Source organism: Ursus americanus, chromosome 20, assembly GCF_024610735.1.
Source record: "Ursus americanus isolate L20-20 chromosome 20, mUrsAme1.1.p, whole genome shotgun sequence".
Lineage (NCBI taxonomy): Eukaryota > Metazoa > Chordata > Mammalia > Carnivora > Ursidae > Ursus > Ursus americanus.
The window spans coordinates 20,389,837-20,417,238 of NC_142146.1; positions in this window are offsets into that span (position 1 = coordinate 20,389,837).

Below are 27,402 nucleotides of genomic sequence, written 5' to 3' on the forward strand. Positions count from 1 at the left end.
TCATGGCAGAAAGTTCCACTGGATGGTGCTATTAAGTATATAGGATATATTGGAACCATTGGCGAAATTTGAATATATTTGGTAATAATTTGTATCCATATTAAATTTCCTAATTTTGACCACTGTAACATAGTTATGTAAAAGAATGATTTTGGGGTTTTTTGTTTGTTTTTTTGAGTTGAGGGGGGTGCAGAGGAGAGAGAGAATCGTAAGCAGGCTTCACACCCAGCACAGATCCTGACTCCGGGCTTGATCTCACGACCCTGAGATCATGACCTGAGCCGAAACCAAGAGTTGGACACTTAACCACCTGAGCCACCCAGGCACCCCATGAAAGAATGTTTTTATCTCTGGATGAATATGTGGAGATATATAGGGGTAAAGGAAATAGGACATCTGCAACTTACTCTGAAATAATGCCAAAAAAAAAAAAAAATGTGTACCTAGAGTGATAATGGAAATGTAGCAAAAACACGAACAATTGGTGAATCTGGGTACTATTACTGTAACTTTTCTGAAAATCTGAGATTATTTCAAAAGTAAGAGTTAAAGGGAACAAAAGGAGAAACAATAAGAATACCCCAGGGAAACCAAGAAAGTTGTAAAGTTGACTTAATGAAACGAGGGGTGATCCCCAGCGGTCGGTGGTGGCGTCCTGTCTGCTGGCGTACTTCAGTGGGCTTCACCACATACAGAAGGATCTCCCCGTTCCCTCTGTGGCCCTTCAGAACTTCTCTGATCCCTCCAGAACTTCTCTGATCCCTCGTGGTGCCTTCTCACATACTCACTGGGCAAAAGGTTCCCAATTCAAGTAAACTCCGCCCATGTCCGGGCTGACATTATCATGTTACACCTCTTCTTGCTCAAAGTAAGGTGTGCCCGACTCGAGCCGTCCTCTGACCCTCACTGTTCAATGTTCCACTTGGAAGAGCCTAGCATAACAGTAGCAGTCCTCAGCTGTAGCCCACACTGTCTTGGGTTTTTGTGTGTGGGGTGTGTGTGTGTGTGTGTGTGTGTGTGTGTGTGTGTGTTTGGCCCACATTGTTTTTATGTTAAAACTGGGCAGTGCACCCCAGTTCCTGCTGAGCAAGGAGTCTGATGTGGGGCTCCATCCCAGGAACCTGAGATCATGACCTGAGCCAAAGGCAGATGCTTAACCCACTGAGCCACCCAGGCGCCCCTCTAAGAGCTTTTTAAAATTGGTTTGTGTTTATATCTTTATGTACAATTTTACTTAAGTGTGCAAATGCAGTGGTATACATGGATTTAATTTCAGTGCCATTGTTTTTTCCTCTTTTGCTTGTCCTCCCTGCAACACCTTTGTCTATTCTTTTGGCTTCTACCCAGGGTGCAGCAAGTCCTGTTACTCTTGCTTCTATTGTGGCTACAGAGCCCCCTCGCCTTGGCCACATACAGTTGTCTGTCCACATTCCCTGGCATTGGGAGTGGAGGGGAAAGGATCTGTGGTCCCAGAACCCCTTAGCTGGTTTTCTATGTAAGCCTTTTATTCTAAGAGCACCTTGTTGTTATTAACCTTTGTTAACTAGCAGGGCACTGGGTGGTGTTGTGGTCATAGATCTTGCATGGTATTTTAATTAAATTCAGCAAACATTTCTTAAGAGCCTACGGGGGGGTGAGGGGGGTGGTTCCAGGCACTCTGCCAGGGGCGGCTGATACAAACATCAATAAGACCTTGCCCTTGAAGAGCTCCCAGGTGGCAAAAACCAAAATCATGAAAAGTGCTGTTTTTATCAGCGGTGCCGAGGAAAACTGGGCATGGTGCTAGATGTGGGACCTCCTCCGGGGGGAGGGCACCTGCCTTCACTGCAGCTCGCCTTCTCTCCCAGCATAATTTCTGACATCATGAATCTAGCATCCTGTGATGTACACTCCTCTAACTTTCATCTCACATGTAACTCCTGCCTATTATACTCTCATGCTCCCGAACTTGCTCTTTCTCCCAACTAACAGGCAGTTTCAAGTTCAACCAATTCGAGTCCAAAATAAAACATCCAAGACAGGAATGCCCCTGCTCCCCAAGCCCCTCTTTGTGTGGACAGAAATCTTTCATTGCTCAGCTCCCTCCTCTTTCATGAGACCCGCACGTGTCTCTCGAGGCAGTTCCCGTCTTTTTCAGGATATTCTATTAACTCCCTCCCGCACCCACTCCCAGGCTTTGAACGTATGGATAATTCAGAACTTCTTCCCTGCGTGTACGAGCAGTACCTCGCGAGCGGCATCAGATAAAACTCTGCAAATCGGGTGTGTGCCTTTTCCACAGCAGCTCTGCCAGCAAATGTTCAGCTGCACGAGTGACGCTGACTACAGAAATACAGCCCATTAAGCCCAAATTTAATCGGTCTCAAGCTTGACATGCCCTTAGCAGAATTTCCAAAAACACCCAGGAACACTCTAACACCCCCCATGTGACAGGAGGGCAAGTCAGAAAGGAAAGAGATAGGCAGCTTAAACCCCAGCAATGAAAATAAATCTCACTTTTATATTAAAACACACACACACACACGCCAAAACCTATGATCTTGTGAATTTTCACTGGGCCCCTCCCAGGACCTCCCTGGCCAAACGAAGGCCTCTGAAGTTGAAGCTTCAGTAGCCTCCTGACAAATCCACCTCTGCTCCCATCAAAAGATCGCTGAGCATTTCTCGCAGAGAGCCTCTGATTTGAGAAGGCTCTCTCTGGGGAGTGCATTCCTGGGATCCTTCTTTTCTCCAGGACATATTGATGAATCTTCAGTTACTCATAGCCAGCTGTAACATCAAACTCCTTTAAGTCTGACCTACAGGGCTCAGGCCAGGCTGACCAACCATTCAACTTTGCTTGTCCCAGTTTTAGCTCTGAAAGTCCCACATCTTGGGAAACCCCCTCAGTTCCAGGAAAACCAGGATGGTTAGTGACCCTGGTGGGGGCTCTAAGAGGAGGCATGGAGTGGTGTGGACTTCACAAGCACACAGGCTTGGGGACTGCACCCTTGCCTCCCTTTTCTGGCACAGTCTGGAACATCCTGACCTTGTAAGCCAGGGGAAACTGGCTCTGATCAACTTACACAGAGAAGGAATTTTTTGAAAGAGTATTTTCCTCTCCTTCTTTGTCTCCTACTTTGAGATTTAAAAACCTGGGTAAGAGCATCTATTTGCTAAGCTGAGCCACATGTCAACAAACACACAGCTGGGACAGGAAAGCAGCTAGAATTTGCCCTTTTTGGCTATGATGGGAGGTGGGCTCTATGAATCTCCAGACATGTACAGCGAGGAATTCCCCAAACTTGGGACTGGGGTTCAGATGACTGCCAAAGAAACCATGAAGTCAAAGATTAAAAGTTTACGTTGTAGGGGTGCCTGGGTGGCTTAGTCGTTTGAGTGTCTGAGTCTTGGTTTCAGCTCAGGTCATGATCTCAGGGTCATGGGATCGAACCCCATGTTGGGCTCCACACTCAGTGGGGAGTCTGCTTGGGATTCTCTCTCTCTCCTTCTCCCTCTGCCCCTCCCCCACTCACACTCTAAAATAAGTGAATAAACCCCCCAAAAAAAGAAAAAGAAGAAGACGAACTTATGCTATACATGAATCAAGCATGAACAAGTAGGACAGAGAGCGGAAGGCAAGCTGTGTGTGTCACGGTTATAGCCGGGGAGGGTTTATAAGGAGCCAACACCTGCCCTATGGTTTCAGGGTGGGGTGGGGGGCATGATGAGGGACTGGGATGTGGTCTGTGTGCTCAGCAACGGTTTGAAGGAGAACGGGCAGCCAGCATGGAGGGCTGGTGGCAGATAGGATAGGAACAAGATGGTATGTTCTAATCCTAAAATGCTCCAAGGCTCGAAGTCAGGGGCATTGATATTCGGGGGACGTAGGGGGAAATTACAAGATCTTTGCCTTTAACTCAGGGACTGCCAAATTGCTTGGACACATTAGCTGAGGATTTTGGATCTGGTATAGAGTGATAGGGAAACAGGGGAGATAAGAGAACTTACATTTTTTCTTTCCAAGAAAAGTAAGTGTTAGTGTTTGCTCCTTTGGGTTTGTCAGTTTCTCCTTCACCCGACTCCAGGAGCAGCAGCTCAAGTCAGAACTTTGCTATTTTTCAAAACCCATCTGGCTCTACTTATTCAATCCGTTGTCACACCCAGATATCCCTTGTTTGCAAAGGGAGAAATCACTAAATATTTTCAGAAGGCTGAGCTTCAACTCAAAAACCTGCTAGGCTTTCCAGGACACCTGAAGCCAGCGTCCCACACCTGCCGTCCTGGCCCAGTGCTTTCCTCTGGTTGCCCTGCCAGCTTCCACCCTCCACAGGGAGCTACTTGTTCCAAACATGTGCCTTTTGTTTGGACTCTGTGGGGACAAGACATGGTTGTTTTCCTGCTGAAATGCACTTTCTTCCCTTCCCATCTTTTAAAATCCCACCTGTCCCTCACGTTCCTGCTTTACTGTTTCTTCTCCCTGAGACCTGCCTGTTCTTGCCCTCCCAGCCGTCCGTCAACTTTCCAGCCTCCGAAGTCTCAGAGAGCTTCACATAACCCAGTAATAAGTGGGTCTCCCAGCCCCTCGAAATCTAGACCTTGCTACTTTCTAGACCAGAACATAGACCCCACCTGACCACAGGTTAGAAAAGCTGGAGTCCTAGCCCCGCCCCAGACCTGCTGCATCCGAATCCGAGTCCTAAGGAGATTCCCAGATGACTTGTATTAGATGTGAAAGTTCGAGAAGCACATCTTAAGCTCATTAGTCCCCAACTTAGCTGCCCTAAAATCTCTTGGGGGGGGGGACATTAGAACAAACTGATGCCTGGGTCCCACTCCTAGGGATTTAGATGAAATAATCTGAGGCGTCATCTTGACATTGGGGATGTCTATAAACTTCCCAAGTGATTGGAATGCACAGTGAAGTTTGAGAACCACAGGCCTAGCATGATCACTCAATCCCTGTCCCATGGCCCCCTGAAATTCCAAAGCCTTCCATGTGACTTCTGTTCCGCAACTGTCTTGGGCAGTGGTGGGGATGTAGGCATATTCTCACCATCCCCTCTTCCTCTGGGGTCCTTCCTCAAATTGTATGTTGGCACTGCATTGGCTTAGCCAGTTCTTGGAATCCCCAACCCCACTGGGCCAAAGTCAGATATGATTGGCATGTGATCTCTGTGGGCGTGTATACTAAAGATCTGGGAAAGGGGTGAAGCAGGGGAGGAGCCTACATGGGAGCATGGCAAACCACCTCTAAGAGGGATTATTTTGTCGGTGGTTAAGACAACAAAATACATTTACGATACATTTACGTTTTTATGTACCTAATAATTCTGCCTTGATTTTACAGTTCTATGGATATATTTCTTGACTAGATTCAAATGTTCTGAGGGCAAGAACCGGTGTCCCCAGTTCTTAGTCTATATTGGTGCTCAAGTCATAACCCCTGAAGAACTGAATAGCTCAGGATTTAAAAACAGATGTGACAGGCTTTGGACCACAGATTAACCTTGAGACAGGAAAATTTTTCAAGGGCAGAAGCAGAAGGAGTGAGTTCTTGCTAGTGGGAGGGTCGCAAGCCCAGTGTAGGAACAGATACACCCCTAAACCTGCACTGTCCGACACACGTCGCCTTTGAGCGCTTGAAGTGAAGCTTGCCCGAATTAAGATGTGCAATGACAGTAAAACACGCACCAGATTTTGAAGATTTAGTGTGGGGAAAAAAAAGCCGTAAAATATCTCATTATAGATCATAGGTTAACAAACTTTAGGTACATTGGATTAATTAGGAGATATGAAAATGAATGTCACCCGGTTGTTCACTCTTTCAATGTGGTGACCACAAAGTTTAAAATTACATAGTTGGCTCACATTCCATTTCTATTTCATGGTGCTACTTTCAACACTGCACTCCAAGAGAAAGACAGACACACCAGGAGGTAGAAGGGGGCTGCCTGTGAGGCCAGCTGGGGGACAGGCTCTGTGCTGGACCCCACCACCGCCCTGACCAAGGAGCTGTGTCATCACTTCATGGATGACCAAGTGTAGGTTCACAAAGGCTAAAGATCACCAAGTGCCCAAACCACCCAGCTAGTGAGAGGAAGAACTTAGATTAGACATTTCTGTCTGCTGAATTCTAAAACCCAAAAGTAGGGGCCCCCCAAAAGAGGAAACCCACTGGGGAGAAGGTCAGAACCGAGCCACACAGCAACTATTACAGGAGTGAGAGGGGTTTAGTTTGGAGAAGAACTCTCAAGACAGAGCGTGAACACCATTTTCAAGTATCTGAAGGCTCAGCGGTGGTCAGCTGACCTCCGTGTAGCTCAGAGCGGGGAGAGCAGAGTGGAGGAAGAAGCTATGAGGAGAAGGATTTCCACTGAGACAAAGGAAGAATGTTTCAACAGTCAGAGCTGCCCCAGTCAGCTACTTTGGAAGGCAGAGAGGGCCAGGTGTGGGAGAGAACCAAGCAGAGGCCGACACGTTGCAGACTCCAAGCACTGTGATGCTGAGTGGTGGTTCTGGAACACTATTCCGTGGAGTGGCTGCACCAGGGTCACCTGGGTGTTGTTCAAGATAAACAGGTCCACCCAGGCCTCTTGAATCGGAATCTCACTGGGGTGAGGCCAAATGAGTTTAGTTTGAACAAGTGCCTTCAATCATTGTGATGTGCAGCCAGGTTCTAGAGCCACTGGTGCATAAAGGACATTGGAGCGTCCACTGGATGGTTCGACTAGATGACTTTTCAAATCTCTTCCAACGCTGAAATTCTATTATTCCGTGTCAGATAACACTTGCCAACAAAATTATGCTCCGTGAACTTGGCAAGATGAATCATTTCCTTATTTGGCCTGTTTACTGTTTAATGGGAGGATTTCTTGAGCCAAAACAGTAAAACTCCTAGTTGTTTACATTAATCGAAATGAATTAGATTTTACTTCTTTGGTACCTTTGGTGAGCTGGGGTTCCGGAGTAGGGGCAAGATAAAAGAAGAAATATTTTCTCATCTCTTCTGCCTAATGGAAATACCAATTTTAGTCCCCATTGCTGGGAACCTATTCCAGACTCTTTAATAAAAGGCCATTTGGAACTTCGGGGTGCTTTCCTACGGATGAGGATAGCAAGGGGCTGCACGATTCTGCCTGTGGAATGAGACCATGTTAACAATTTCCAAGGAAGCGGTTTTCACAAGCTTGATTCATAACACACCAGTGACTAAAAGAAATAAGTGCCAAGTCCCATCAAGTTGAGGTATTGTTGAGAACACAGCTGGGACATAGACGGAGTTGGAAAATGCAACCAGAGGAAAACCAGCAGCAGCAAAAAAAGAACCAGGAAAGGGGACATTTATTCCTAAGAACAAAATTGGTGGCGCTCAGTCCAAAAAGAAGGGAATCATTGAGGACTGAATTTAGCATCACAGGACATCTGAATCACTGAACTCAGGAGCCACTTTGCTTTCGTCCTGGTCACAGGGGGGACCGAAGAAAAGTAGGATGTGATCCCCTCTTTGAAAAGCAAATGAGGGGCACCTGGGTGGCTCAGTCGGTTAAGAGTCTGCATTCGGCTCAGGTCATGACCTCAGGGTCTTGGGATCAAGCCCCCACATCAGGCTCCCTGCTCAGCAGGAATCTGCTTCTCCCTCTCCTTCTGCCTCTGCCCCTGCCCCTGCCCCTGCCACTCCCCCGTTCGTGTGCTCTCTCCCCCTCAAATATATGTATAAAATAAATCAAATGACATAGTCACGTCTTTGGGTAAAGCAGAGTTTGTCATTTTGCTGCCCTTTTCATTAAGGGATGACCTCAAGGACAGGTACTGACCTGAAGAAATTAGCTATGGTTGCTGACATGAGGCCACGTAAAAAGCAAATGTGAAAGCAAACGACTTAACTTAGATTAAGTTTGAGCCCATGGCTGCTCAGTTGGGAAAAGTCATAAATGTAGAGTAGGCAGTTACTGGTTTCGGCTTCTCTATTTCTCCCTAAAGGGTATTATTTTGTTCTTTGTTTCATTCAGCTATTAAGCATGGTCTTTTGAGAACAATATCTGGATTTAGGACACGTGGAATCCATTTTTTCCTTCTAGAACTTCAATAAAGTCATTTGTCTCCAGTCCTTCTAGCTTATCATATTTCTGGCACAATTATAACAACTGTTTTATCATTCCTTCTTGGATAATTTGATTCTGGTCCTCCTAGCCCCTTCCAGTTCTAGGTTCAGATTATCTCTTTTGAAATACGTGAGCAGGCAGTGGTCATTTTGGATTTGTGTCTGCAGCGTGTGAGCCTAGGTAAACTACGGTCATGTGGACAGTTTAGAGAAGAAGAATGGGGAATTGCTCAAGTATGCAGCTGGTAAAAATGCTCCAGAATATTCCCAAACTAGGATTTCTACTGGAAATTTGGAGAAACCCCATGTAATCGGACTTTTCTTTTGTTTAAAGAAGTGATTCTCTAAGTAAGATCTCCCATGACTGTGAGTTAATCCAAAAATTCAACTCCTTTCAGCGATTTCTATTTTTATGTACCACTCAGCCCCACTTACTAGTCATCTATAATCTTAAAATTAGAACCATACTGGAGTATGCAGAAAACTCTTTGTCTTCTTCTAAGAGTTCCAGCTATGACAACATTTGGCATCACTAATTTGACTAATTTTTTTCTTCCCTTTTTTTTTTTTTTTTAAGATTTTGTTTATTTTTAGAGAGAACTCTCATGCCAGTGCATGGAGAGGGGCAGAGGGAAAGGAAGAGGGAAAGAAGCAGACTCCCCACTGAGTGCAGAGCTCCGAACACAGGGATACTCTCAGGACCCTGAGATCACAACTTGAGCCAAAATCAAGAGTCAGAAGCTCAACTGACTGAGCCACCCAAGCGCCCCACTTTTTTTTTCTAATGAATAGATTTTATATGTCACATGCATTGTGGTTCAACTATGAATGAACCACGGCTACAGCTAAATAAAACATACACATCTACACACAAATAATAATTTCTTGCTCTTAACCTGGTTGCTGTTTCACTGGGAGGCTGAAACGCATGGGCCTTTGGAGACTTTTGTCTCAGCCAAATGGTCTGGAACCATGAAAGTTTCTGAGGCACTGGTCTAAAACAATGGGACATAAGAAAACTAGAACCTGTTGTTGGAGTCAGACCAACCTAAGGTCAAGCCCTTCTCAGGGTCTCTGTGTTCCAATCTGCAGGCTGCGGTTGCACGAGGCCATCGTGTGGAGGGGCTCCTGGGGCTGAAGCCTCCTGCACTCGGTCAGCCAAGCCCCTTACATTGGGCTGTGTCTACCCTGGGGGAAGGGAGGGGGGTCGGAGCTGTTCGAGAGTTTTAGCTCCTGTACACAAAGGCATATAGGCTGTCTGCAGCCCTGGCAGTATATCTTAGTAGCATTTAGGAGAATGCTCACGTCTCCACAGCTCAGGCTTCTCTTCTGCAAGTGTAGTAAGTCCTACTGCGCAGGATTGATGTAAGGTAATAGGATAACGGACGCTAATGACCTGACACATAGTAACAAAAGCTCAGCAAAAGAGTGCATTTTAGTCCCAGCCCTGAGCTCAAGAGGTAGTGTGAAATGGGGTGATGGGACTCCTCCTAGCTGAGGTGGCCTGGCCTAGCAGCTCATTCTTTAACTTTTCTGGCCAAGTAGAGAGGTCAAGGTCCTTGGAGACAGACAGGCTAAAGGGTCAGTCCCAATTCTGCTACTCAATCACTATGTGACTTTGAGCAAGTTATGAAACTGCCCTGCATCTCTTGTTTTCCTCATCTATAAAGTGAGTACAAAAATAAAACTTAAGTCAAAGGGCTACTGACAATCTGAAATGAGTTAATAGGCTAAGCCCCAGAATATAGCCGGCACATTTTAGGTGCTCGACAAACTGGACTTCTTTTCTCCCACTCTCAACTCCTCCTAATCTAGTGCTGTGTTGTATTGTGAGTTTTCTGAACTCCATCTGTGGAGAAAGTCAGCCCCGGCTTTCCTCACTGCTCTTTCCTGAGGCCCCCCAAAATTACTTACAGCTTTCCATGTAAATTTTAATAAACCCAAATAACCATTTCATAGACTTAATATATCCCAGAAAAGGTGGGGAAAAAGTACAAAAATTGATACTAAATAGAGAGCTGGGAAACCATCTTACGTACACGGGGGGCTCAGGATGGGGCAGCAATGTCCCTACGAATCAACGACGCTGGGAAAGCTTGCGATCCCAGTGAGAAAAATGGAAACAGAAAAACGTAAAATTAGATCTCCACCTTACCCATCCTGATGTGACTGAACACCTATATGTGAAAAGCAAAACTTTAAAATATTTTTATAACCTTAGGGACAGGCAAAAATCTCTTAGTGATGACATGAAAAGCAGAGCTCAAATTAAAAAGTGGATACATCCGAGTTCATCAGAAAACCGCCTGTACTACAGCAACACCATAAAAGCATTAAAAGGCTAATAGCAGGGACGCCTGGGTGGCACAGCGGTTAGGCGTCTGCCTTCAGCTCAGGGCGTGATCCTGGCGTTATGGGATCAAGTCCCACATCAGGCTCCTCTGCTGTGAGCCTGCTTCTTCCTCTCCCACTCCCCCTGCTTGTGTTCCCTCTCTCGCTGGCTGTCTCTATCTCTGTCAAATAAATAAAATCTTAAAAAAAAAAAAAAAAAGGCTAATAGCAGACAAGAAGATACTTGCAATGAATGAGGCAGACAAAGGATCACTTTCAGGGTATGCGAAGAATTATAAATTAGAAAAAGACAAACCAACAGAAAAACAGCAAAAAACAGGGACAGGAAGTGCACAGAAGACGACGTCTGGAAGGCCAACAATCCCAGCAAGGGTGTACTCAACCTCCTTGATCATCAGGGAAACTAATGAGATTTAAAACCCCAAAGAGCTCCCATCTGATGAGCAGAAATAAAAAAGCCGGACAAAACCAAGTGAGAGGATGTGGGAAAACGGGAGAGCTCACGCGCTGGCAGGCGTGTGGATCCGCCGCACTCTGCAGAGCTATTTGCCAAGACCTAGAAAGGGCGAATCTACCTGCACTCTAGGAAATCACAGCCTTGTCGGAGCTATCCACGCATTGGAAAGAACCTGACCGGCCATCAAGTTGGGAATAAATACACGGAGGAATGCACACACGGTGAAACCCTACAGGGCAAACCCAGGAGTGAACAAAGCCTGTTTGCGCTCGTGGGGCTCCAGTTCACAGCGGAGTGACCCCAGCAGCCCCTGGAAGGATGTCCATTCATGTAAAATGATAACCTCGCAGTACTGTAGCCTGTTTAAACACATATCCACACAGTCTACAACAGGAACGAGGGGACACAGGGTTCAGGATCGAGCATGCCTGGGGCATGGAGAGAGAGAAAGCAGGGTTTCCTTGGATCTGTAATATTTGTCTGGGGCATGGAGAGAGAGAAAGCAGGGTTTCCTTGGATCTGTAATATTTGTTCCTTTGCTTTTATTTATTTTAATGACAAAATGTCAACATTCACTTGTTCACCCTGGGTGGTAGGCATGTTAACGTTTTTACTCTGTTTCGTCTAAAAATGGTCTTCAAGCAAATAGAAAGTATTACTTAGAACTACGGAACTTCGAAAATGACTAATGAAATCAAGTCTGAGGTTTGCCAGTTGGAAGTCAGTGCACAATAGTTACGGGATCTTAATCAAGAAATTGGGCTGGAGTCGGGGATGGAAGGAAAGGAATGAGAAGGGAAAACGGTAAGAAGACCAGGAGCTGAATGAGGTGGGGCACATGTTCTGGCCGCACTGCCTGACGCTGTGAGTGACAAGGCCACGGTGGGGGCCCCAGAGCCTAGAGGGCACCTCTCTGCTTCTATGCCCCAACGTCATGTACTTAAGCAGCATTTGTTCACACAGGTCCCACAGAGCTTTGTTTCCTACAGTCTGTTGTCAGCTGAAGCTTTCACCTACTTTCTCCCTTCCTTTCCACTTAGCAGATGGGTCCAAGCCTGTGCTCTCTTTTCCTTACCCTTAGGACGTTGTGATCAGGGCTTTTCTATAGCAGCAAGTATAAAAGTATGCTGTTTTTTTATCTCAGTTTCTTAAAATGTCATCAATTTATACTTAAAATCCTTTTATGCCGATCTACAGCAAGGCTGGGTGACTCCAATTACGGCCCATCATCAACACCGGCATCTCTCGAGGGCCCGCTCGGTACCGGGACACACACTATAAATGTACAACACGCCGGCAGGCCCACCAACGCTCTTTTATTGCTGTAGCTCTATTTATAAGAAGCGCCTTTCCTTTAAAGGACCCAGGGATCTAATTACATGGTCATAGTGAAGTACTTAAGTATATAATAGATCCAATAATTTGTTATTAAGTACGTGGATATGCTAACTACTTGCATGGCTTAGAGGCGCCACGGAGGAAAGAGTGAGAGGCCGTGAAAATGAACCTATCAAGGTGCCAGCATCTTCAGAAACCACCCTTGAATAATCACAGCCTTAATAAACCAGTTTATGCTTCAATACATTTGTAATTGAGCAATGATTTGTTTCTATGGGGTAATACCCAATAACAACATCCAAAGACCAGGACCTTTATCACGTAATTAAATATCTTTAGTTCTATTATACGGATAGGGCAGAGTAGGGTTCTGGGGGGAGGAGGCGATCTTTAATTTTAGTTTCTCCTAATTTTTTCAGATTATTTAATAAAGCAACCTACCAATCTTCTTTGTATGCCTTTTCCCACCCAGCTCCTAGCAAGTTCCATATGTCTAATATGAAAAAAATACACTGTATTTATTAAGAAGATGAAGCTTATTTAAGGGGTGCATTTTTATTGCATCTACCTTTTTGCTCATACCAGATGCTTTTAAAGAAAAAACCAGGGAAGGACAGGCAAAGAAATGTTAAAAGTTACCGAGCGAACACTTTCCTTCCTGGAATGTGTCAAGTGATAAAATATAATAGGTTGAACCATTTTAACCGACTAAGGCAGCACGTCCATGTATTTAATATTATGTAATACAGCCATGGCTCGAGTCCCATGAATGGACTGTGTTTAATTGCTGATCGTAACCTATTTCACTCAGTGTCTCTACCCGGGCTGGGGATACCCCCAGCGCAGAAGAGTGGGGACCGCTTCACGGCTGACGAAAACAGTGCTCCCTCCCAAGCTCTAAGGGGTACCTCATCTCCAAAAATGGACAAATCTTCAGTCTGGGAGAGCACAGAAGGGGCTTTGTGCCTGGCCCGACTGCCACTCCCACAGTGTTTGGGAGAGAAGTTTAACTAGGAGACACAACTCTCCTGAGCATTGGGATGAAGTGGTTCTCAGGCTCCAAGAGGCTTGAGCCACTAGGATTCTCACAAGTGTTTTCTTACCGATAACAGCGGGAGACCCGACATTTGCACAAGGCGAACTTAACAAGTGATCAGAACAGAGAACAGGGTCTCCTTCAACAGCAACATCATGTCAGTATGGCTCTTTGAAGGGGAGCCCGGAGACCATCTCTCAGGCCTACAGGCCTTGTATGGTCATGTGCTGGGTCACCCAGCACCCATAAAGACTGAGACAAGCCCACACTGACATAGCCCATCAGGGTTCTCCACGCGCTTTCCATACATCACCCCCCACTTTACTTTCAGGGAGTCAGGGTTTGCGCGGGCTCTTACCCTCAGTAAGAGCAGGTGGTCTCAGGTCCAAACTGGGGACTCCAGGCCTGCTCTGTCCACACCCCCACCTCCTCGCCTGCCTGCATCAGCATGGCTGGGGCTGAGGGGCTGTGAGTCTGTGCTGTGCCAGGCTGTCTATCACTGGGCTGTGGATCATTCCTGCCTGACTACCCACTTTTCACCAGCACCAGCTAGCCTGTAGCAAGGGCTGGCTGGGATGTCAGGCAGGATTTCTTTTTCTCCCATCTTCCTGTGTTTCCCAAGCCAATGGGACGAGTCCTTAGGCAGCTGGGAGTGCGGCAGACCTAGATTTTCAGTCCTCAACGGCTACCTACCAGCTGTGTAACCTTGGGAATCTCTTTGTGTCTTTGTGAAGTTTTTTCTTTGTAAAAAGGAGACCATAAATATCTCTTTAGAGTTGTGACAATTAAATAAGTTAACGTAGGTGAGTTGCTGGTACATGAACAAGAGAAATAAATGGGTTTTTTTTCTTTCCCTTCTTTACTGCCTCCCCCCATGCTCCTCTTCTGAATACGTAGATCTCTTTCCCGTGCACCAGAGGGAAAGGTGGTCTGTCGCTGGACCATATTAGTTGATTTCTTAAACAACTCTAAATAGTAAAACTCTCATTCAGCCTTGGCAGAAATTTAGTCTTGTTAAGTCTATAAAGGGCAACATCATGTTGCCAAGTTCAAGTGCATTAGTAAGGAAAGGCCAGGCTTCGGCTGTGGGAACAACCCTGCATCACAGAAGACGTTATTTCTCATGGTGGGTAGTGCCCCGTAGGGTGACCAGCTCCCTATGGCAGCTGCTTCTATCCCGTGACTCGGTGGGCCCCCCTGTTCCTATGGGGTAGTTCCACCACCAGTTCATCATGGCCTCCACTCTCCCTGCCTGAGGGGAAGAGAAACCGAAGAGTTGCACGGAGGCTTCTTGCCGCCTCTCTGGAAAATACCACTCGCCTCCTCCGCTCACACTGCTTTGGCCAAAATTAGCCATAGGGCCCTATCTGCATGTAAAGGCATGACAAGTGTATGGTCCGTGTTTCCAGGAGGGAACGCAAAGCAGCAGGTGAACACACAGCCCTGCCCCTGCCATATCAGGGGAATTAGGAGTTCAGGGAGAACACATCATTTTTAAACAGGTTCAAGTATCTTAAAATCTATTTATGTACATAAGAAATTTAAGATACCGAAAACCACCACTAGCCGGTAAATGCATAAACAAATTGTCTTCTAGCCACATAATGGAACACTACTCAGCAGTAAAAAGGGGAGAACAGCTGAGATATCCAAGAGTAGGGCTAAATCTTCAGACAGTCATGCCACAAGAAGGCCAGTGAAAGGGAGTCCTACCAGATGAATCCATTTATACGGACTACTGGGCAATGTAAACAAAAGCCCGGTGATGGACAGCACCGCAGTGGCTGCTTGGAGACAGGGACAGAAGGAGACAGGGATTACAAAAGGACCCAAGGAAACTTTGGGAGGTGATGAAAGCTTTAGCGTCACGTGGCTCTCATTTCCCAGGTGTTGACACATACCAGAGTTTGCACTTAAATATGTGCGGTTCGTGTTCCTCAACGATACTTCAAGTTGAAAGAATGAAGATGGAGATTCAAAATTATTTTATGTATTATTTATTCCTAAAGAATGCATTGGTCTCTCTTGGGTTTTCTCTGTATTTGAAAGCCATGAAATGGCATTTCATTACACGTACTGAGTAGTCTGTACACCATTCCCATGCTCTGTTTATTCCTGATTCATGGCAGAAAGAGAGACCGCTGCTCAGGCTTTGCAATCCAGAGAAAAAGCAGATTCAAATCTGGGCTCACCATTTGCTAGCTGCCTGGCTTTGGGCAACTTATTGAATTTCTAGGAGACATCCTACCTCACAGAACTGTCATGCAAGTGTGTGTCGATCCCTTCCTGGGAGCCTGCCAGAGTGCTGCTCATACCTCAGACACCTGCCCCCCTCCCCCCAACACACACACCTTGGGTCTTGCTGCCTTCCTGCCCCACCATTTGAAACCTCCTATTTGGTTGTTTTTCTGATTTTCAAAGTGGTTCATGTCCACTGGCTTCCAGATCATGTACTAAATGCGACAAAATTTAAGGGCTTGCCAAAAAACCTCAGTAATCAGATAAATAATATTTTAAAAATATCAAAAATATAAAAATTCATGATGAACAGGATACCAAAAATTTAAATAAAGACAGGCTCTGTCCCTCCCAAGTTCTTGTCAAGCCCTTTCCCCAGTTCTGGCAATTCTCACCAAATCTAATGCCTTTACACTTCAGGTATTAAATGTAAATACCCCAGGAATTAATGAGTTCTATTTCAAGACTTTCAGGTATTTCTTCAAGAGCAAGGCATGAAGGAATTGGGAAATTTGCTAGAATTGGGGAAAGGGCTTGAAAAGGAATTGGGAGGGACTAACCTGTACTTCATTTTTAATCTTATTCATCATGGATTTTTGTATCCGTTTTTATTAAAATAATAGCTATGAAATATTTTTTAGATTACTGAGGGTTTTGGAGACCCCTTAAATTTTGTACCTGAGGTGAGTGCAAGCTTGTCCTAGGGCTCTCCAAAGACAAACTGTTCATCCCAGAGTTGCTTGGGTCAGAAGGACAAGCAAAGGGAGGTGGTGTAACACGTAGGTGTGTGCAGGACTTGAAATGAACACCTGAGTTTTAACTCTTTATTCTGCACTCCCTATTAACTGTGTGAGCCACAAGAAATAGGCTGTGGGTCTCTGCTTTCCCAACTGTGAAATGGGCAGGACGATCACCCTGGTGGGGAAGTAGTAAGATTGTCCTATAGTGGTTAAGGTGTGGAGCCTGGAAACTTGTTCCCTGGGTTCAAATCCCTGCTGAGCCATCTCTCAGCCACAGGACCTCAGTTCTCTCATGTGAGGGGATTAGACGGGATCCCAACACAGACCCAGAGGACCGCTGCGTGGATCAAGAGTTAATACATGTAAACTTTGCAACCAGGGCTTGACACAGTGTAACCATTCAGTAAATATTTGCTACTATTCTTATCACCAGCCAGTTGTTTTAAGGATCAAATTTCTCAATATTCCCAACAAGAGGGTAAAAGCCCTGTAGCAGCCTGCAAAATCCCACTGTTAGCTATGATTATCACGTGGCCTAAAAGGACATCTGAAAATTGATTCTTTGGTCACCTCTGCGGCCGGCTGAGTTTTGGCTGAGCCCAATTAATCGCAAAGGACAAGCTCTAAGTCTGACAGATCATGACTAAATGGAATTATATTAGTCTCTAATGAAGACAAGAGGAAGGTCATCTTTCTCCAGAAACAGCCCCAGTGGTGCAAATGGCTTTCTTTCACATCCATTTCTGGCTTTCCCCTCTTTTGAAGACAGCACTTGAAACCTCTTTTGCATAACTGAATCTTCAGAAGTTCACAGACCCATTAAAGCAAGCAGCTAAAGGGAACCATTCAAATGAAGCTGTTTAGAAAAGTAACTGTGGGAGTTTCAGAAGGGGAGGACTTTCTGTGGATTAGAAACTGAAGCTTAACATTTGAAAAAGTAAAGGGGCACTTAGGTACTTGTTGATTTGATTTTGTGTAAGTAATCAGAACTTTTCCATTCAGAAAAAGGGGGAAAAAAAAAAAAAAGGCAGTGAGGTTTTCCTGGGCCCAGCTCCTCTCCACAGATATTGAAAAATAACCCTAGAAGAGGACTTATAATTAAGTCCCTATAGATTTATTCTTCCCCGTTGAGGAACTGGAAACTAAAAACTCCATGACAATAAGGACAATTTCTTAGGGTGTAAATAAAAATGATAGACCTATAGACGGTCTCATTATATAAATACATATGTGGAAGTTGAGTAAGTGGGAACTTCATTGTATTTGGGAGAAAGTTAAGTTTGAATTTCAATTGCCAATCCTTTTGCTGGACTTTTTTTTTTTAAATGAGTGAGGGCAAACATACATTTCTCCTTTGCCTCAGGCAATGGTGCCCCCCCCCCACCCAGTGCTCCTGGACCACCTGGACTCAGCCCTGGGAGAGGACAGAAGCAAAATGACTCCCCTCCCCCCTGCTCCGCCCTGGCAAGGTAACTGCCACATTTAAAGAAAACGAAGCTTTTAGAGTAGGGACATGGGGCTTCCCTCACTGCCTTGTCCCTTCCTCACACTGTAACATCAACTCATAATAAATGGAAGGTGGTTTGTGAATCACTGAATGGTTATGAATAACTGGTAAGAATTGCCTCTAAGAAGAAAACCATTTCAAAAGGATGCCTGATAGGACTGTTTCCAGAATCCAAAAACAGCAACAGAAGAGAGAAAGCCTCTTCGGAAAGGTTCCCACATGGTAGAAGCTAGTTTATAGCTTCTTTTTACTGGCTTTGATTCACTCTGCTTTTCATCTCTGTATTTGGCCTCTGTACAAAATCTCCAGACTTCCACCCTGCTTGGGAAGGAGAAGCTCACCTGCTGTCTCAGGAGTTGGTCTTGACTCCACCTACGCAGACACAGGACAAATAACCCCCACCAATACCTTCCCCCCAGTCTGGTTTATTTGCTCTAGAATAGTCCAGGGAGGGCACCCTTAGGTCACACATACTCAGGTTCTTTTAGTGAGGTTAAGTTATGCTTCTTTATTCTTTCTGGATTTCGTTGCATGGTTCAGCTGTGAACAACATTTACGTCGTCATAAAAATGTGAATACTGAATGCTGACTCAACCAAAAATTGTGATATAACCATACTGGGAAGACCGGAGAGTGAGAGTTTGTGTGTAAGTGGTGGTGTGGGCTGGCACCAGGAGGGGTAGGGAAGGTGTGAACATGCTAACTCCTCGTTTTCTGCAATAGGAACTAATGATACTTAAAATTGAAAAACCAAGAAATAACAATATGAACACATTAAAATATAAACACTGTAAGAAATCGCTGCAAGATTTCAAAGTGCTTGCCTCTGGAGAGCAATATTTAAAGATAGGGAGCATATGATGGGAGACTTCTGTGTTTCAGTAGTTTCAAAACTCAAATGTATGCTTTGAAAACAATAAAAATAAAAACAAAACCACCCCTTGCTCCCTCCCCCCTCCCCTTTGTGCTACATAAAACCTTGAAGTTATCCCTTGTCTTTCTCTTGGGCTACATCAAATTCATAGATAGGATGGCTGTTCTATTTCTACCCAAAGTTAGGGGATAAAGGGATAGATAAGTACGTTTGGTCACCCTGTTGGGGGATATCTATTACTAGTGGCTCATCATCTTCTTGGTAGTAAAGCACAGTGACAAAGATAATCGGTCACCAATTGTCTTTTAATGAGCTGGTATCCATTAAGGTCTGAAGAAGAGGGACTGTAATGAAATATAAGTATGATGTCCGCACAATATCAGGAACTTCCTAGCAAGGGGAATAGAGTGCCTTCCTACCCTGGAACATTTTCAAGGGAAAGCCCATTAGGGGCATTCTGGAAGGGTTTCCTGCCTTCTATGGGTAGGAGACTAGACCAGCTGCCTTCCCAATTCCATGCAATTCTAAGATTTTAAGTTGCTTTAGTAAAATGTCCTAGACTTTTGTTGATTACATGCCTGCATTCACAATCCTTTTGCCCACAGTAGGAATATTCAGTGAAGATGCAGTGCTACTCTCCACCCACACCCTTCCCACAGGTGTGAGACATTTGTCGCCTGTGATAAGAGATGATTGGAAGCCACTACCCTGTACATATTTTACACTTTCTCATTATTATGGCCTATTTTAACAAATAGAGGAAAAGTACTGATGTCACCCCTAGAACTGGTAATAAAGCTGCCTGATCTGGCATTAGTGTGATTTGTAAGAGTCTTTTGATGTTCTGGAAATCCTTGTTACACAGGAAATGGCCCAGCTCTGGGCTCATTGAGGAAATACAAAAAGTCAAAGACCAGTTTTTTTAGTAAGTTCAGCATGTCTGAGCTGTTCTTAGAACCTTTGGAATACGTGAATCAACTACCCCAGTGAAAAGCCAGATTAATTGCAGGGTGTGGAGCCCAGAGTCAGACCTTGGTTCCAAGCCCAGTTCTGCCACACTCACTGCGAAACCTTGGGGAAGTTACTTAATCCCTCTGGATATAGGTTTCCTCCTCTCCAAAACGAGCATAACATGTGGAGCAGTTAGGTTGCTTTGAGTGTAACCAGAGTGGCTTCAACAATAAGGAAATGTATGGCCTCCTAGAGCCGGGGCTCTACAGACTGAGGTTTTCAGGGTGGTTGGTCCAGCCTCTCGGTGATGTCCTCAAGGACTCCACTCTTTCTGCCTCCCTGCTGCTGTTCAGTGTTGGACTCCTAATAGGGTTTCCCTCAGGGTCACAGGATGACGGCCAGCAGCAATCTGGTTTCATTGTTCACACCCAGCTGAAGATAGAAACTGGTCGCCTGTGGCTTTCTCTCTACCCCAAAGGGGAGTGGGGAATCCAGAAGCCCCAGTAACTTTGCCTTAAATCTCAGAGCCAAACTGGTCATAAGCCCATTTCTGAACCAATCACAAGGGGCGGAGGTTGCTCTGATGGGCTTAGATTAATCCAGACCACCCAGCGGATTTGGCATCCAAGTACCAAACCCCATGGCTGCCACCCAACAGGAGAGGCAGAATAAACAGAAAGAGACACGCCCCAGGCCTGAAACAACATCTACCTTGCACACAAGTTTACTGGGAGGAGAGAACAAGAGGACACATGTAAATGTACCTGGGGTGGTGGCCGAACAACAGAAGTCATTTCCCTTCCAGTTATGATTTCCCCCTTCCAAGGAGAGGTGAACGACTTTCCTGAGAGGGGGGACTGAATCCCATTGTCGGGATGGTAGGTCTCACAACGATGAGCTGTTAGAAAGCATCCCGGTCACCCCCATGGAGTACACGGAGCCGTGACTGGCCGGAAGTGCCGGGGAGCTGCCATGGGAGGGTCTGGGCTGAACTGCCCAACATGGTCTGCACAGGACTCAAACACCAGCTCTAGGGTCTTCCTTGGGGGCTCAGCAGTAGGCCTCTGGCAGCCACACGACAGTGGTGGCTGACACGACTTCCTCTCTGGGCCACCAGACCACATGCCCCAGCCCTGGTCAAGGAGGCAGAAGGCTGCTATGAGGCTCCTGGGAAAGATCCAGCTTTCTTCATACAGGTGCTGCTACTCTAGTCCCCACCCCCCACTGACTGTGGCTGTGGGAACGGCAGGGGCCATGCTTCTCCCCAGACCACGACGGCATACCCAAGGTGTAGCAGTGACACCAGCCCAGACGCCAGCAGGTGCCCACTTAATTCAAGCCCCTCTCGGGTTCAGCACCGTGATGCCCGGAAACAGCCCCACGCAGCTCTCCGACTGCAGAGAGCACAATGGAAGGCTTTGCTGCTTCTCCTCTGGACGCACCAACACATTTATGGGAGGCCACACTTCCCACGGGCTGCTCCTGGCCAGTGACTGAACAAAGCCACCGAGTCAGCACAGGCTCGTTCCTGGGAGATGGTGGTGCCCTCCAATGCGCAACCCCGGATCAGGGCCTCCCCCAGGAACCTGACCTGCACTGCAGCCTGAGACTGTCCACTCATCCTTCCTCCTCCCCTGCCCTACCCACTCACAACTTCCCAGGCATCAGAGCTGCCCTGCAGTCTTTCTCACCCTTCTCCGGCCCTCCAGGCCTTCCCCTCTTCATCCTCCCCCAGCCCTGCAACAATGCAGCTCTTGCATCTGTACTCCTATCTTGGCACCTGCTCAGAAGGCCCCCTCAAATGCAGCCATCATAGGCTGCCCCAACGATGGGCTTTCCTGACAGACTCTTGGAAGATCCCTGTTTTAGGAATAGGGATGTTTATGACAAAGTAAAGCATTAGTTGAGATTTTAAAGGGTCAAAAAACAAAAACAAAACAAACACCCACCCTTTCCTTTCCAATTCTGAACAATTTTGGGAAACGGCTGTATAAGTCAGTCAGGGATCCAAATGTCCACTTCATTCCTGCAAAAGCTGGAGCTGAAGCCAAAATGGTTGTCCCAGGACTTTCCGCTGAACTGATGTTACTCACTTAAGCTCACTTACAACAGCTGGAGAACTTCAAGCTCCAACAACCTCCACCACACCCTTAACACTCCCAACACCCCGTCATCACCCCTAGGACTAGGGTCCGTGGGGAGCAGAGCCTTGCAGCCATCAGCACCAAGAGAAGAGTCCGAGGTGGGCAAGACAATACATGGGGGAGCAGTGACTCTTGGAAGCACGGACACCCCCCTGCAGAGCAATGTGAGCCGGGGGGCACCTCCGCCCCCTCCGTGGTCAGCAGAACCACTTCCTTTCCCCAGGGTGGATCCAGTGGAGAAGGTACTAGAGAGAAGCTTCTCCAGAGCCTTGGAGAACTAGAAAAGCTTGTTTCGTGAACTAGGAGAGTTGAAGGGAGAAAGGGAGAGGGTGCATCCTCCATTATCACAATCACGCCATCAATCAAAAACCATTACAATCATGTCATCCATCACAATCATGTAACTGTGGCTCGTTCCGCCCTCAAGGAGCCACCTGCTCGGTGGTGCGGATACGATATGCCCCAAAAGGACTTTGATGGCAGGGCCTGACTTGATAGCGGGGATGTAGACACCATGCCACAGCCTCTAATTCTGTGTGCAGAGACGCTGCTGGCTCCCTTTGCTTTTTCCTGTTATTTTCCTATAGTCCTGATGTAACCCCCTGTGGATTTTGGATTTTATCTTTATGCACTTCTGTAAACCCTCATAAATCCTTTCTGGAAAGAGGTGTGGGTTATATAATACATAAGCTATTTATGTAAATATGAGCAGGGTTTTAGGGCTTTCAGGTCGGCTGGCCTGGGTTCAACAGCTTTTTTATTTCCCCGTGTGACTTTACACAAATCTCTGTTACCCCTGTGAGTAAAGGAGTAACACTAGCTAGCTCATGGAGACCCCTTAGCACGGTGAGCCCCATGCAGATGCTAGTTATGGTTTTTACCACAGCAGACACACCCTGGTGTCTGTGCCCACCCCCATGTATTCCTGTCGCAGGGGAGTAAGGCAGACAGTCACAAGGGGACACATGGGCAATAATTACCGACGGATCAAGGGAACATCACTGATGGATCTTGGACGAGACTGGCCAGAGGAGAAAAGCCAGTCTTGAGAGCATGACTGCAGGAGCTCAGGAAAAGTTTATCAAGGCTATTTCTCCAGAGAGGCACAACGTTCCCTTGAACAGCTGAAAAGCAGTAGGATGGGGGTGGGGGAAAATCTGTGGAGGTGGTGGGTGCAGGGGGAGGTCATTAAAAGAGGATTTGGGGGCACATGGGGGTGTTCTTCATACATTCCAGTCAGGAGACTATGCCTTCATGCCCTAATGAGGCTCAGGTGCGAAAAGCCAGGCATCATCCCTGTGCTAGAATCAGATGCTCCAAGGGGAGATAAAGTGCCAGCACCCAGGAAAGAGCCTGCAGCCTCTCTGAGTGCCTAATTTAACACAGGAACAGGGAGAATCCTCTAAAATATGCAAAGTGCCTTGCAAGAAAGAAAAGCAACCCAGATCTGAGCAGTAATTCTGTTGCTAATTCTGTCTCAGATATTATGTATAAAGAACATTAACAACTGGGAGTGTTGGGAGTTTCTCAAAAGCCTAGAAATTCAATCAAGGCTCCCCCAGCTAGAGTAACCAGCCCCTCTTGTTTGATGTGCAAATTATAACGAGATTTTTCATTACACCGAAGTAGGAATTTACAAGCTGCCAACGCGTATCTAAGAGTGTCAAGTGAGAAGCAATTTGAACACACACGTACACTTACAGCTATTTCCAATGTCTTCCGGAAATAGAAACACCTATAAAAACTCAGTTTAAGATCACAAAAACCCTTTAAAAGCCCTACCTGGGATATTAGAAGTTTCCGCCTCTTCTGGCTACGGCCAATTACAGAACTTCCTCCACCGTAAATCACGATGAACAGAGCCGCGCAGGTGAATCACACTCTTTACAGTAATGACAAGACATAAATTACCATGAAGACTTTCAATCCCCACATTTCCAAGCGCCGCAATTTGAGAGAATGTGCTTGTCTCTTTTCTCACTTGTTATTCACGAAACTCCGCGTTGGAAACGCGCTTAGACAGACAACCCGGATTCAAACCGAAAAGCCGGTCCCCAGCCTCCCCGAACGCCTGCGGGGCCCTCGAGGCCAGGGCTTCTAACTTTTCCAGAGAATCTGGAAACCCGTTTTTTTCCCCCCCTGAGGTAAAATCTCCTGATTTTTCAATGCCGGCAACGAATTACAATGTCTGTGGAGATATGTGGGTTCGACAAGACTTACCTGGGGCTGAGGGTCCAGTGCGCCCCCTGGGTCTGCCGGCTTCTGGGTGGTTCTCCGCCTTCCGGTCCCCAGAACCCCGTCAGAACTAGATCCGGTGAGGCTCCCAGCGCCCTCCCGGCGTTTGAAGGCGCCAGGCAGCTCTGCGGTTTGGGTCTCACGAGCTTGGCGGGCTCTGGGTTGCTCCCTTTGTAGTTGTTCGCCCCGGCTGCCGTTACAAAATACCACACACCTGGTGTCTTCCACAACAGAAACTTATTTTCTCACAATTGGCGGAGGCTGGAAGTCGGAGATCATGGTGTCCACAGAATGGGTTGTTCCTGAGGCCTCTCTCCTTGGTTTGCAAAGGGGCGTCCTCTTGCTGCTTCTTTAAACATGGTCATCCTTCCGGGCAGGGTGGGCTGTGAGGGGGGCTGGTGCCTCTCTTGTGTCCTTATTTCCTCTTTCTATAAGGACACCTGTCAGATTGGATGAGGGACCACCCTAAAGGGGCTCTTTTTAATGTAATTACCCCTGAAAGGCCTATCTCCAGATACAGTCACATTCTGACAAATGAATTTTAAGATGGATGTAATTCAGCCCATAGTCCTTCTACCTCACCCCCATTCCAATTCCCAATTCCTCCCAAAGGAGAGGGGAGTGGGAACATGGGCATGCCTTACCTGTTCAATTGCCAGAGAAGAATGTTTCTGGAAGACGTAAGACCAAACCACTCCCTCACCACACTTGGCGCACTGCACTGATCTCTTTATAACTGTCTTGAACCCTCAGATAACTCCACACAGCCTCTTCCACCTTACCCACCTTTCCTGCAGGTCTGGAATTTCCAAAGGGAAGTGATAAGGCTTCTCTTTCATAACATCCTCTGTGGTAGGTTGCCTCCAAAGATGGCCACCAACCATCCCTTCTGTTTCTGAATGGGCACATCACTGCTCCCACCAAGAGGTGTGGTCTACTTGCCTTCCCCCTGAATTTGAGTTGACTCTTGTGACTTGCTTTGACCAGGGCAATGCCCTGCCAGCTTATCCCAGAAGAGGCCTGGCCATTTCCACTTTTGCCCTGTGAGAACCCTGAGACCACCATGCTGTGCAGAAGCCCCGGCTAGCTGTGTGGAAGAGAACAAAGATGCCCCAGCCAGCAGCTACTTAGTCACACAAGTGATCCCAGGTGACATCACAGAATAGTGAGAAAGAATTAAGTACTGTGGTTTTAAGCCATTAACTTTTGGGGATGGTAGTTTATGCAGCAGTCCTGAAACACGTCTTCCCAGTGATCACCCTCCCCTGTTCTTTCTACTGTTTTTACCAGTACTTCAATCACGGTGCTCAGTTCAATATTAGGAAAGGAAACGATGACCTTCACATGAAATAGAGTGAACTGACTTGCAGAACAGAAGCTGCACAGGAAATTTCTTACAGTGCATGTCTTCTCTTACCCTCTAAGCCCTCATTCTTAACTTACATGGAGCTATGTGTATACACGGCATAGAGGATTTTTTGGAACCGCAAGTAACATGGACAAAGACTGGGTGGGATGCTTTTGTAACTAGACTCACAATGTACTGCTATCTTAGTCCATCTGTGAGGACATGGAAATCATTGTTACATAGAGATGCTTGGGGGAAAGGGTGCCACTGGAAGTACCATATATCACTTTTGCTTTTAAAGTTTCATATTTAGGGGCACCTGGGTGACTCATTGATTAAGCGTCAGACTCTTGATTTCAGCTCAGGTCATGATCTCAGGGTTGTGAGAGTGAGCCCTGAGTTGGGCTCTGCACTGGGTGTGGAGCCTGCTTAAGATTCTCTCTCCCTCTTCCTCTATCCCTTCTCCCTCCCACTCTCTAACAAAATAAAAAATAAAATAAAATAAAATAAAATAAAATAAAATAAAATAAAATAAAATAGCAGTCCCTCTATCCTCTTAAAAAAATAAAGTTTCTTATTTATTAGGTAGTCATCTGGTCTTTGTTGCATCATATTGAGGTTGGGAGGTGTTTTGTTTTATTTATTTATTTATAAAGATTTTATTTATTTATTTGACAGAGAGAGAGAGACAGCCAGCAAGACAGGGAACACAAGCAGGGGGAGTGGGAGAAGAAGCAGGCTCCTAGTGGAAGAGCCTGATGTGGGACTCGATCCCAGAACGCCGGATCACGCCTAGAGCTGAAGGCAGACACTTAACGACTGAGCCACCCAGGCGCCCCTTGTTTTGTTTTTTAAAGTGAAAACCAAAGCACAGAGAGATTAAATAATTTACTCATAGGCAAAACATCAGAGACTTCATGGAGGCTACCAGATTCTTGGTGTCAATATTGAGTCAGTCCTTCGTGGTGTAGACATTGTGTGTAATAGGAAGGAATGTGAGGGGCTACCATTTGGCATCAAATGCCCAGAGGGGAAGGCCTTGTCTTGTTCCTCTTGTAACTCCTGCAACTCTTCAGTCAGGGTGAAGTCCCACTGATTCCCCTTGGCGTCTAAAACACTCATTTGGGTGGGAAGTTCCGGGTTCACGCCCTGGTTCTCCCACTTCTTGGCTGGGTGATGGCCGTCAAATCAGTAAAGGAGGTCTCCATTTCCTCTTCATCAAAATGAGACTATCAACAGTCTTGCTGCTACATCTACTACTACTTTCTGCTTCAAAGGATTATGTTAAGATAAAATTTAGAAAAGGAATGTGAATACTCCATAAACTGAGAAGACCAAAAATAACTTCATTATTAAATGTCCTGTTGTCCATTTTGCATTCTCCTTATTGCTTCAGAATAGAATGTGCCTCACTTAAGACAGGGAAAGGGGCATTCACAGGGAGTTGAGAGACTTGGGTTTTAGTTTTATCTCTACCAGTTATTGACTCTGGGTCTTGGGAAAAATCATTTAATTTCTTTGTGTCTCTTTCCCCAGAGGTTAGAATCTTAGGATCCTATGATTTCCTACGACACTATTATTTCTAGTGATTTACAGAATGCTGCTAGGCATCTGGAAACAGCTGCCCAATCACTCGGGCTGACAGCCATATGGCTGCAGAAATGGGCAAAACTATTAAAATTATCTTCAATAAACTATAAGCATGTTTATATACCACACTCTCATATAGGTAAAAATAAATCGGAAGCTCTTGTGAATGGAAATATATTAAAGTACACCATTACAGTTATTTCAATATTTTAAAATTGTTAATTCACAACTTATCTGACTCAAGCAGTACTATCCTAGCGGAACAAGTATGGCATAGATTATTAAATATTGTGGTTTTGATTTCCCCCCAAATATTTCCTAAATATGAGTACTTTCTTTTTTCACAGAACTGACATGATAGCTGTTTAAGTAGAGAATGATCTTTCTATTTTAACATGCTGCATCTGAGTGCCCTTAGATTTCAAATTGTATTCTTCTTCAAACTGAAACTTCGCAATTGTTGCTGATGTAAGGAAATGTCTTAATTCAGCTCTTTGTCTATTGGGCCC